Source organism: Acanthopagrus latus, chromosome 8, assembly GCF_904848185.1.
Source record: "Acanthopagrus latus isolate v.2019 chromosome 8, fAcaLat1.1, whole genome shotgun sequence".
NCBI lineage: Eukaryota > Metazoa > Chordata > Actinopteri > Spariformes > Sparidae > Acanthopagrus > Acanthopagrus latus.
The window spans coordinates 17,341,566-17,355,638 of NC_051046.1; positions in this window are offsets into that span (position 1 = coordinate 17,341,566).

Sequence of the window (14,073 nt, forward strand, 5' to 3'; positions counted from 1 at the left end):
TTAGCACATGGTCCTAATAAGGATAAGGATGGGTAATCCATATAGTAGAGTGTAATGTAATGGTATTTTTAACTGTGCTAACAAATGTCCAATTTTTCAGGAGAAATTAAAAAAAGAAATTCACAATCTGTTTATTGTTTATATAGGTATAGCAACCTAAACCCCATCCACAAAGTGCCACAGTTTTGTAAGATTTTTTCCACAAAATCCAAAACATAAACATGCATTATTTTCTACTTTTGGTCTATAATATTAATTACTTGGCAGTCTTACTAATTTGATGTGTAAAGGTAATGTTTCTGATTATTACAAGTTTTCGCGAGATACCAGAGACTTGCAGATATTGTTGCAAGTTACATTGACTTGTACTCAGATTAAGCGGTGAGCCAATGTTATTCGAGGAAAAGTTGTCGGACATTATTTAAATAAGCATGCAACACATTTTTCTCTTTAACTTCTAATTCTGAAATATATATTAATTGCATAGTGTAATGGCTGTGGAAAAGTGACATCATCCACAGAAAGATTTGTTTCACATAAGCCTCACTTTCACTGTGCTAATCTGTCTGCCACCTGGCTCAATTTTCCCAAGAATGACAAAGGTAGATGGTACAAAAGAAAGTGTGTCTGTCTTTGTGCAATCAAAACAGGAAGAGGCATTGTTTTCCCCTGTCCCTATCCCAAAGTAACAGTGGAATAAGTCAAATAACTAAAGGCAAAAAAGGACAGTAATAGAAACCAAATTAGGATTCTCACAGTTGTTTTTGGTTTTGGATGGTAGCCATGTTGCTAACACTGGCTTTGTGTAAGAATTGCCCACAGTAATACAACAAGATCAGTGCTAGAAAGGAGAAAAGATGAAAATCTCAATTTCTGCTTTAAATCAAGAATTCATTCAATCCTTTTTTTTTAAGATGAAAGCATGTAGATTTTGGTGAAACACTGCACATTTTTCAGTGTAAGTAAAGGGGGTGAGCTAATAGACCAAAGGTGGTTATTTGCTTATCTAGCACTCACTCGACAGCTTGTATCTGGCTCGATACAGAAGATGTCAGACTCTAAGGTGTTTATTCTACACCTCCCTCACGTGTGAACTCAAAACACCCAGGCATAAGCAGACTAATGTAGTTTATTATGTTCAATGCAGCCAGGACTGCACAGATTTGTACATCGAGGAGACAAAACAACCTCTCCATGAAACTCAGAGCTCACACGTGTCCTTAACAACTCGGTAAGGACACTCCCACACAGAATGTAAAAGCTTGCAATCCTCTCCAGTTAGTTAGAACTGAAGAAGCCTCTTGGATGAGATCTGAAACATCTTTAAGAAGCTGAAACAAGTCCACATGCCTACAATATAGCACTTAGAACTCCTATGTATGTTTGTCTCAATTAGCCCTCAGTGCCGTGCTGCAGGAACATAAAGTACCTCCTGTTTTCCACTCTTCAGCATTTCTGGAGTGGCCATTAAATGGTGCTGTGGCATTTGCTGTTAGTATTCAACTTACATTTCAGCCTTGCAGCGAGTGTGTCAGTCTTCATGCCCTCACTCTGATCACTGTATTTCCCTCTCCAGTGAAAATTCTCCCTCACTGACTTTATGTAAAAACAGCACTGCTTGCTATGCTACATCCCCCTTAACAACATGTACTGTACATGCACCGTGATGTGCATGTACACACACGGCAACTCATTTGAATGGCTCTCACAAGCGGACAGCCTACTGCAGGAAAGTATGACCGTTTCAAAGATGCCCCAGCTCGTCACAGGTTTACAGATTAGCATAAACAAGTTGCTGCTCTCTGCTCCTCAAAACCTTGAACGAGAGCAGAGGCTGCTTGTAATCTCGCTTGTCAATGGACGCGTCAATCAAGAGTGAAAATGCCCCCACTTGTAGGCCTATCGATGACAGGCAGGTTAACGTCTGATGTCAAATTCCTCTGCAGTATCTGAATCAGTTTGGAAAAAAAAATCTGTTTGGGTACTTCAATATCGAACACATGTCAGTGAAGCGTCTGCATTTGCCGGTTCACCGCGTTCTGCCATGAAGTTTCCAAACGGAATTCCAGTTTGTGTTTAGGTCACTGGCGAGAGGAAAATGCAACTTTTTTTTTTTTTTTTTTTTTTGCAACATACAACATTTTTCTAACAAATCTTTGTATTGATTTTGTGTAAGATTTGAATCGTCTGTGTGACGTCTGGTGTCAGACACATTTCAACAACAGGACAAGGTTTTAAATCAGTGCATGGTGCAGTGGTACCCAGTTCAGCTTAAAGCCCGACTGGTACGCTGCTACCTTTCAAAGACTGTGGGTCAGAATGCTTGAGTCAAGTCAAACCGTTCAGAGTTTCAGTGTTTCTGAATGTTAAAGTAACAGCTTGTCACTTTCTGGAGAAAGGTGGTCAGTTAGACCTAAAAAGCAATTGCCCTTCTCCAGAAAATTAGGCTATATATTGTTCCATTAAACATAGTGATTGATTAAACTGGAGGCACATGATGTAATGTCTGATGTAATGCATGATGTAGTATTGGGTTTGGTGTTTGGTGACACAAAAAAGGAAATGTACCAACTGCGTTAACGGAAGACACCAACCTTTAGAAGTGTGTTTGTGTTCAGCTAATTTTTTCTATTCTTGACGATAATGAAGTAGATTTCTGAAGCAAGTAAGGGTGAATTTTTCATTCAAGTTTAAACAACTGATGGGACAGACACAGCAACCACTTGACCTTGTAATAAAAACTGCTCTGTCTGTGCTTAAACTGAGAATCACACTGCGTTATCCTTTTGTGGAAATGAAAAAGTGATGCAGATAACTGACAACTCAGTCTCTATTCAATTCAAGAATAAAAGAAAATGCCCATTGCATGCCTCATTTTTCAAGGGCACAAAACTGGCCAGTTTTCAAATGAGGAGAGCTGATAAGATAGAAGAGTGTTTGCACAAAAGCACTACACTGAATAATTTATAATTTGTTGTTTTGGGGTTTTTTTTGTAAATATCATTTTAATTCAGGGTTTTATCACATGAAGCGTTGGCAGTTTCTAAATCAAACTGTTGTTCATCCTCTTCAAAGAGACACTTATCAGCAATACCCACAGGGTTAATCAACATAAATCCTCATGTGCATAACAGCACAATAGCTGGCGGACAGGCATAATAGTGTTGTAATAGCTGTTGCAGAAATGCCAAATACATGACTGAAAGGTTATTATTAACAGCATCAAAATGGTATTTCATACCGACAACCATGCACGGGAGAAGGCAGCATTTGAATAACATGCTGCACAAACAAATCTCGACGCAAAAGATGAAAATACTGCCTCAAGTCTCCTGCAAACCAGCTGCAGAGTAAATTATGGTCAGTTTGGACTGAGTAAAAGAAACACTCCAGCCATGTTGTTCATGTCCTTTTACCTTCTGCTGTAGGTGGCTGCTTTTATTCCTGAGGTTTGCTTTGCCGGACAGAGCCGTGCTGTCCGCCGACAGGTGCAAAACAGATGCATAAACACGCCACAGCTTAAAGTGACAGCAGACACATCCCTGTACAACTGATGCCACATAAAAAAAAAAATAATAATAATAATAATAAAATGCATCAAACTGTGTGCAACATAAAGGCACTGTAGGTGTTCTACAGGCAGGATGGAGACAACATTGTGTAGCATGAATACATTGCACTGGGAGGAGAGGTGACATAATGGGGCTACAGTGCATTTTGTCTGGTTTAGTGTCCGTCACTAACCGGCGCTCAGGTTTGTGGTGGCGAGAGTCAAAGAGACAAGCATGGCTGTTCCCTCTGTGTCGTCAGCATCAACCAGACTGGAAATAGGATTAAGGCTTCACTCCCATATACAGAGTTGCATGGTGTGTTTGTTTATGATTCATGTGCAGCCACATCTGATGAAAAAGCAAACACACACACACACACACACACACACACACACACACACATTAAGGAGATGAGTCATACCCCTTTATGAATCATATTGTCTCCTCTTAAACTACTGTGGGGTTTGGTGAAAAAAGACCTGATTCCAATAATACATTTTTATACTGTACTCTGGCTCTGACGATGCGGCAAATTCCAACAGATGGCCAACACACAAAGGTGTGAACTTGTGACAAGCTTAGTTATTTATTTATTAGTTTGTTTGGGGCTAGACACTTAAATGTCTGCTGGGATATGATCCCACACTTCCATGTCTTCGTAGAGTTCGAGGCATTTTCTTGTAAACAGACAAAAGTTCTGTTCACATTCAGTGTGTATGTGCGCACGTGTGTGTGTGAATGACTGAGAGAATGAACCAGTGGTCTGCTCTTAGAAAGTAAAGAAATGTATTGCCCTGTTGGCAGTGTGTGTGGTGTGTGTGTGTGTCTGTGTATTTGAGGTCTAACAAACACTGTTGAATTTTTTAATTCCCCATAAAACATCTGCAAAGATGATTTTTTTTTTTTCTTTTTAAATCAACCATTCAATTATACATTTTTTTGTAGGCTTGCAGTCTTCTTTGCTTGCAGGTGCTTTTGCTGCGCTTCTTGGCCTGTTTTGGTTTTTCTGCCTCAAACAGTCAATCAGCGAAATAGTATAAAATGTGTGAAAGTGGCAGCAGAACTGGGTATCCATGTACCGTGGCCTTGAGCTTTAAACTATGATGCTCTACCTACTCCTCTGGCATCAGTTTTGCAGGCAAAAAGTTTGCAATAAAACCTATTAAGCAACGTGTTGTTATATTTTCAAAATAAAGCTCACTGACAAAACAGGCATAATCTCACAATGCAATGTACTGCAAATGGAATATTATTAACATTGTCAAACGGTAGTGCTTTAGTTAGGGTTAGGCACACAAACTACTTGGTTGGAGGTATGGCTTAAAATAACTATGTTACTTAAATTTATTCTACTGTTCCTCATAATAATTACTAAGTCTGCTAAATGTCACCACTAAACAAGTGCTTTCACTGTCTACATACATGGTTGTTTTTTTTGATTAGGACAGGCTGATCCAACTCCACCAACTGCACTGTAGACTCTGACTTGCGTAGGGCCACAGACAGGACATGTATTGCATCATGCACATGCGCACACAGACAAAACCCGCTCATCAAATCATTGGTCTTCATCTCCGCTGGTGCACAAAAGTTCTGCATAGTACTTTTAAGCACATTGCAAAGTGTTCTCAAGCAGAGTTAACTTCCCTTAAATCATACTGTGGAATACTTAAGTCTAGTAGACATGTAAGTCAACTTAAATTAAATCAGTTTGATATTTATCTATATCTCACCTCTCCAAGGTCTAATGTAATGTGACATTGTTACAGTGTACACTTTAATGTCTTTGTGGGATTATGCTTTCCATTAATGACACATCAGTGTTTTGGTCTTAAAACAACATACTAATGCTAAAACTGACATTCATAATGTGAGTTGTTGATTTGAAATCAAACTGTATTCACGGGCTCATTGACAAGAAGAAAGAATTAAAATCATATATAATTTCAGCCTGGGTAATATCATTGTCAAAGAGTCAGTATTTCCAGGGTCCATGATGACTGTCGGATAATTTACTTAGTTTTAATATAGGACCAGATATGTGCTAGACAGAGTCTGGCCTCAGCCAACATCAATTGAATCATTCTGAAGCCAGATCTGTATTTCACACATTCCCTCGTGTCTTATTCTAACTTTGAATTATAAAAGCACAATGCTTGGCTGAAGAGTCCTTACAAATGCATTTCAATCCATTCTGGCTATTCATTTATGAGATAGCTGAATGCAGCTCGGTGAATACAAAAGCTTTTTACAGAGATCAGTGGGCCTACATAACACGACACCAAGCATATTCCAGAAACAGGGACTCCAGGAAATGAATGTCAAAACTGTGATGGTGACCGACATACAAACAATATTCATCCTCCTTGCTTCAAATATATTGCATACAGTGAAAATACATCTTTTAAAAAAACAGGTCCACTCATTTTTATTAATTAACAGATTAAAAAAAGGCTTTTCACAGTCCTAATAGCATATGTGGTTGTAAATTTGGCTCACTTGTTGGGGTGATTGTACCTGTGCTGTAATTACAGATTAATTTCTTTCTGAATTCTGCTGAAAAGGACTGCTTAATTTGGTGCTAATAACAGGGAAAACGGAGACACTGTTCTGTGACAGAATACTTGATTAGTACAAATTTATTTATCTCTGTAAGAAGGAGCCGAGGAATGATACATAGGGAACAGAAAAGGACAGTTGTGTGACTATTCTAGAAAAAGTTACTTCATCTTAATAATTAGACAAAGAGGTGAAGTTCCATTTACACCCAAGCAGATACTGAACCTCCCATTTATAAGACTTGAGAAATTTGGAAGTGGCAGCTCCTAATTGGGAGCATAAACAAGACATTATGATAGATGGAAATGCACTCCCCTGAGGCCCCAACCCCTCAACAAACTGATCTCATCTGGGGATTCAGATCTGAGATTGAAGGCAACAAAGATTTGATTTTCAGCACAACTGTGCCATTTTTCCCACAGATGAAGTTATAACATCAGAATAAGTTGAAAATGGCTGAAAAATCAAAACAAAACAAAAATCTACCAATAGAAGCTTTTAATATACAACGTATCCAGTGTATTTGTTTTATTTTAAGTTCCATAGTGCTCACAGCCACACAAGATTCTTTCCATGTAGCTCATCATGCAAAAACTTCCTGCTGTGCACGGAATAAGACTCTAGGCTACGCCAAATATTAATTGGAATTAATTACAAGTGTAACAATTGAAAACTGTCTCCATTTACCGTATAATTAGTTCCAAATTACATAGTCCTCTCTAGGAATCTCTTTACTGCGGCACATCAGTTCCCTTTGAGCAATTCTACCAAGTATTTCTGAAGAATTGGACAGAGAAAATCCACCTGGACGGGGCCGTTTGTGCATCTCCAGCCTTCTCGGCTCTTTGAAGCATGCAGTCAACAAGGTGCTAATGTTCCACGGTGGTCTTGGTCCTTGCTGACTCTATGACTTCACCATTTTAGCTGTTCTTTCCATTCAAAGTAAACACTGTAATGCACACAAGCCTCAGGAGGCTGGTCGCTCTCTGCGATGGCTGCTTACAGTGTCTGGCACTAACGATCAAAATGCCTCCACTGTCACTTAGAAAACACGAGTTACCCTTTCTAACATTTTGTGAGGCAGTCAAACAAACTTCACCGTCTGCATGCTTCATAAAGTGAGCCACAGCCGGGTCTCAGGAAGAGCGCTGCTTGTGTTAACAGTGGAAACTTGGAATTTTGCTTTTTATAATTTTTCCATCCTCCTTTTTGTATGTGTGACAGTTTCATCAGTGACCTCATTCATAACAATAATCGGACAATGGCAGACGGTATTACAGGTGATAGAGTTGGGAGTCTGTTTGGGATGAATGGCAAAGCTTTCGGCCGGGATTTTTATCCATCAGCTTTTATTTCTGCTGTTGGGTCGAAGCAGAGCCTCATTTCAATTGTGTCCCAAAAAGACCATATTTCACTTCTTCACTTCATCTCACTGATCTTTATTCATTGATTTTATATGAGTGATGAAGTGATGATTGGGGCAGTTAAAGAGGTGGCCTAGAATCGCAACTCCTTTGTGATTTGTTTCCTCTGAATATGTTGGCTGCAGAGGTTGAAATGTGAATGAATGGCGGGTGGCCATTTTATCAAAATTGGTAAAAGCACAGGCGGTAAACAAGCTTGTTCAAATCTGACATATGTTCACATGCATTGGGGGAATCAGCATCTATCAAAAGTAAGCAATATTATTCTGCAAAAGGTGTCCTGTGAGCTTTCTTGACTGAATTAAATCTATGAAAACAGTACCACAAGTAAGTGTTTTCCAGCTTCGATTTATTTTCATGGCATCTCTTGTATCCCAATTACTGCTTGGTTGTTGTGATATTTTTTGCTGTTTTTTGAGCTAGTGAGAAGAGAAGGTAAAACCAATTTAAGGAAGTGACAGAAGCAGGCAAACTGAATTTCAATATATAGGTGATTATACAGTACGTACCTTGAATTTGTAGTTATCTTTTTTTTTGTAGTTAGCACTGCCTGCACTGCCTGCCGTTTCAGCCTTGCTGTAATGAGTGTGCAGTTACAAGGTCGGTGTCTTACACAAGGACATTTCTTCAGAATATGAGGCTATTAAATGGACAGTGTGTTGGTGGAGGGATTGAATTCAGCAGTGTTGAACTTACATGTGATGTGGCTAATTCAAAATAGATGGATAACATTATTAATCCATGTAGGGAAATTAGGAAATTATCATTGCAGCGGGTACAAGTAAAAATACAATCAAAATACAAGGGCAAATATACAAACAAAGTACTATAACAATAAAATGGTTAAGTGGCTATGAAATGAAAAAAAAATATTGAGGAAGAAGAGAAAGATCTACAAACAGCATAATGCAACATGGTGGATTTAGTCATCCCCTTTACGGGTATTTTACCTATTCAAGTCACACAAGGTCGGTTTATCAGTGAATTGGCTTGTCAAGCCATGAATACAGTCAAAGAAACAGATGTGCTGCTTGTTTTAAGTGGCTGTGTGTGAAACCTTGAAAGCTGCGGTGTGAGAATGGCCTGACTGTCGAATTCATGTGCTGAACAAATAGCTGAAAAAAAAAAAAATCACTAGAGTAAACGCCAGCTGCTGCAAACTTTAGCTGCCATTAGCTCAGTTAGTTAGCCGTGCAGAGAACTAAAATTCTTACACATTTCTTCTTTAAGGCATTCAGAGCTCCGGGAGGGAAGAAGGACGCCATGTCAAGAGACTAGTCCCTGTCTGCAGAGGCTCAGATTAACAGGAGCCCCATTCATATTGCCGTTGCATGCATGCAGGGATCCTGCGCCAATTCTCTCCTCCTCTGTGTGAAAGTTTCAGATGTGATGAGGGGTGAAATTTCGCTCTGGCTCTGATCCGCCTCTGGAGGAAGTATCAGGGCCACATTATTGGTGAACCGAACCATTGTGAACGGATAAGCCAGCAGCGCAGAGCGGGGGCGTGTAGATCGGACAGTCGGTTAACTACACAGGTCCTTCACTTAAATTAATACAGAGAAATTTCCCACAAAGCAACGTTACATGACCAAACAAAAGTAACATAGTAACTTTAACTGTCTTTGGCATCTTATATGAGGAAAAAAATATCACAACTGTACGTGCAGAAGCGTCTGTCCTCCCGCCTGTCCTACCGACTCCTTCTCACATTTCTGCCCGAAAAACAGCATCTGTCACTGGCAAAAACCTTTAACTGACGGAGTGTTTGTGATGAAAATAAATCACCGCGACCATCAGCCTTCCCGACCGAGACTTCAGACTTCAGAAAACAGCCTCTGTCCCCTAATTAGCCTATTTATGTAATTTAGCACAAAAAAACCTAACTTTGTCACTTTCCAGGATGGTGGGTCAGGATCTCAATCACAACACAATATAACATCATCCATATGATTATAAACCGTCCGCAGGTTTAGATTGACAGGGAGACACCGGGTGAAACACATTGGAAACACACCGATGTCATCAGCATGAATTGAATCATGACTGTGAATTACACACGGAAAGGCAGAGACGCTTCGCTCTGTGTGAATCACCATCAGCAGAGAATTAAAGAACCACAGCTCCGGAGTTAATGTGTCCTCCCTGTGTAAAAAGGGCTGAGGTCAGGACTTCATTTCAGGGGACAGCTGTTCATGCCCACTGTGAAGCCAGAAGTCAGCAGGCAGTTCTTCTAAATTAGCAACATGGTGAAGTAACGTCACATGTACGTAAAACAGTGTAAAGTAAAATAGGCAATGTAGGTACCTTGAAATACCAGTTATTCAAACCTCGGAGCTTTCCGAAACCTAACCTAAGTAGTTTTCTTTTTTTGCCTAAACTTAACCAAACTGTGACCTTTAAGCAAAGGTCTGGTGTCACTGTACAACAGCCATGCTGTTTTGGTAACACTGAAAACCTATTCAGTGGATTAGGTATGCGGATGAGGTGACTATACAGTTTCCTTATGTCTTTGTTCTTTGAAATACTGTTTAAAAACCTCCAAAAGAAACCTAATTTTTATATTTGTCCTTGTTACAAAGTCATCCCTGTGTATGCACGTTTCTGTCTTTTGTTTGATTTTCATCTATTAGGATTGACAGACACACTGGAATAAAAATCACAGTCCTGTCTCCACTTTAAAATTATTCTGTGCCGCTTTAAACTGCGCTGGACCCAGCACGTACAAACTCACACACACACACACACACACACACAGTCTGATTTTGGCCCTGTTTAGACAACCATGAAAAGATCTGACCAAACGGTTAAAAAAAAAGATTTTCTGTTCTTCTTTAAAGTCAGTTCGATGAATGAAAGAGGGCAATCGAGGGTCTAGGGCCTGTCATGTTTTAAGATGCAGAGGATGGCTCTACACCCAGAGGCATGCACTTTGGTCAGAGAATGAAATCTGTGTAGTCTGTCATCTGAATTTTATCAGACCCCAACCCTACGCAGTGCTGTCATAGGCAATGGATTTGTGTGGGAGTTTGGGTGTGAGAGGGGAGGGGGGAGAGGTGTCAGTGTGCGGGGGTAACATCTGTTTCAAAGCAACCCGGGGCCCAAGCCTGTGTGTTTGACCTTGCGTCAGCAAAGTTAGCTAGGGCTCTCTTCCATGGACAACACGTCGCCCATGGCATAAACACGAGGAAGTGATGCTTTAACAGCCCGGTTGCATCCAGAAAAGAGCAGTATTATTCCCCGGAATCACACTTGCATTCCCTCACACAAACACTCCTCTTAGCCCGCACTTGATGCACAAAAAAGCCATTCACAGACACACAAGTTAATGCTGTTGTGCTGAGCTCCACATTTCCTTGCCGCGGGCCTCGGAAGGAGCACTTGAGTACAGTCGTCTGGCTTGCATGATTGCAACATAGGGTCAGCTTTTCAGATACACAGCTGCTCCCCCTCATACATCCCAACCACCCACCCACCCTTGGCTGCACGCTTATGTCAATTATATTAATGTTCCTCATGCACACACACATGCAAACACAAGCAAAAAAAAAAAACAAAAAAAAAAACAAAAAAAAAAAAAAACAGCACATGTGCACCCACAAACGCAAATGAAAGCAGAAGCGTGTACACACCAAAACACACAGACAACAGCCCTCCAGGCTTTATTTGTATAAACAGAGGTTCTGCTGGAGCTGTGCAGCTGACCTGCTTTTCAGTGTCTGTGCCTTCGGTTTTTGTTTTTTTTGTTTTTTCTGTGGTCTTAAACAACAGCTGTCTCGCTCCTGTAGATTTTTCTTTCTCTGCCACTCTCTCCATTACCCTCTCACTCTCTCACTCTTCAGCTTTTGTCATCCTCGTTTCTCTGCCAGCCTCGGTCTTCTTCCGCTCTCTCACTGTCTGTTTGTCGTTCTCTCCCTTTTGCGGTGTCTCATTACCAGACAAGGTAAGCAGAGCATGTTTTCCCTCTGTTTCTACCTGTCTGTCTCTCCTCCACCTTCCTCTCTTTCCCTCAGTTGACTCTCACATCAATCCTTCTCTTCCTCTGTCTTGCAGTTTCTCCCCCTTGCCGCCTTCTCTTGCTCACCTCTTTCTCTCCCAGCTCTCCCCTGACTGTCTATCACAGGCAGTAGTTGCCAAAGCTTTTGCATCCCTGCAGCATCAGGGGGAGGAGGAGGAGGATGGGGGGGGGGTTAGCAGGAGGAGAGCTAGAGTTGGCACTGATGTTGGCATCTGACTGGCGTAAGGAGCACCCAGCTAAGTGGAATCAGATACACTGGTCGACTGAAGATTCCTGCACTGCAGTGCATCGGAGAGAGTCCCAAAAAAACTGCACCCATCGTCCTCACCCCTCAGTCTTGGTTACTGACTCCCCTACAAATCGAAATAAAAATTTAACTACTCTGACTATACAGCAAAAAACTACTCCTATACATTATATTTTAGCACTTTATGACTTTTCTAAAATGTATACATAAGACGAGAAAGGCATCAACAATACATGGCCAAATGTAAGTCTACAATATTTGCATTTATTCTGGTCAAAGCGAAACTTAAAATGTTTCCATGCACATTCATGCTTTGGCTGCCATGCAAGGAGCAGGACAATGCTCCCTCACCAAAGCTCAATGATACTTCTGCGCTCAGCCATTCACACATCCACGCGCACAGCCACCAGCAATTTAGTTTTTCAGTATCTTGCCCAAGGACACTTCAAGCATGGAGCCGGCGCCGGGGATCCAACCCTCGACCTTCTAGTTAATGGAAATACTACTCTACCTCCTGAGGCACATCCAGGCCAGTCTTGGGAAGGTCAGCCACTGAAGTTCTTGATTAGGCCTGGCTCGCATCAGGGTTCTCGATTTGTTCCTAAGCTCCTGAATGGGCTTTAGGTCAGGGCTCTGTGCAGGCGTTTGAAGTTCTTTCACAGCAAACTAGGAGAAACGTTTTTGTGTGTGTGTGTGTGTGTGTGTGTGTGTGTGTGTGTGTGTGTGTGTGTGTGTGTGTGTGTGTGTGTGTGTGTGTTTATACATGTGGAAAGAGAAAAAAGTGCTGCCACAAAATTTGAAGTAGCCCAAATAAAAAAAAAAATCTCATTAACTGTAATGAGAAAAAAAAAATTGCGACAGGTTAGAAGATGCAGATGTATTACGTCAGCAAAGAAAAAAGAAAAAAAAAAAACGCTCGCCCACAGAGACCACATCATCTTGGATCAACCTGTTGCACTTGACAGTCTGACTGTGTTCAAAGCCAGCAGAGCAGAGGACCACATGAGGAACGAAGAGACTCCGTTTACAACAATGATGCTTGATGCCCAAACACAGTCAAGGTGGATGGACGTTGGTTTCCCTGATATTACAACTTTTGACGTGAAGATGCCGTCGATGTTATCGCTATTATTTCGCTCCCGTATGCTGCTTATGTATATATGTTCTGCAGCCTGAAGAAGTTTATGAACTTCTATTTCATCAGGCAAAGCTGTGTTGTATTAATGATGATTTAATTACCTTGTACCTTGTTTCATGCCATGAGCTAGGAAAAGATTGATAGCACTCCTAATGAGTGATTGTATAATGTGAGGGCGGAGCAAGGAAGCTGGTTAGCTTAGCTGTAGAGTCTGAACTCAGTCAGAAGTTAACAAAAACCCTGCATCAGCAGCTCTAAAGCTCATTATTAGCATGTTACATCTTTACATCTACATTTGGTCAGCTTTATATTACACAGACAGACATTACAGTGGGATAGATTTTTATACAAGTCTCCCAGTCCTTATAAATCCATCACCCACAGAAATCAAAGCACAAAAAAAAAATGGTGCATAGAAGATTGTCCACATACTTTTGGTCACATAGTGTAAGTAGTGAAGCTACGATAGCAGGTCCAAGTCTTTTAAATCTAGATGTTTCTGTTTCCCCGTCTCTTCCCCTCCCTCGCCACCACCCTCTGATGCCCATTTCCATCCGTCTTCCACTCTTCCTCTCAGTCCCACTGTCATTCTCCTCCGCTCTCTTTTGGTCTCCCTTTCTCTACACTAATCTCCCATTACCAGAGATGCCATGTTAGAGAATGAGTGTTTTGAGGCGGCAGAGGCGTGTGTCTCTCCATCTGCAAAGAGGCCAGCTAAAATCTGAGACTTCCCTTTGAAACGTATATGTCCAAATCTCTTCCGCCCCACACACTTCCCATCGCACACACTCAATGCCACTTACAAAGCTATACATTTACAGCTCAGTTGATGGGAGGTGAGCTCTGTTTTCACGGTGTGTTTATCTGACTTATAGGAAAAGAAAAAAAACAAGGATTTATTGAAGCACAATGTGGCCCCCTGGTGACAAGCAGGGGAAGTGCAGGAGCTCTGCAGAGGTTTTTTGTTTTTTTTTGTTTTTTTGCTCCTTCAGCCTGCTGCTCAGTGCTGTGCTGTCCTTCTGTTCACACACAGTCTGGGCTTTTCACTGTGAAGTCTGCAGCTGATTTAAGGAAGATACTGCACACTGAAGTTGCATCCAAAGGCTGCAGAGCTCCATTTGGAGAGGCAGATGGTTTAC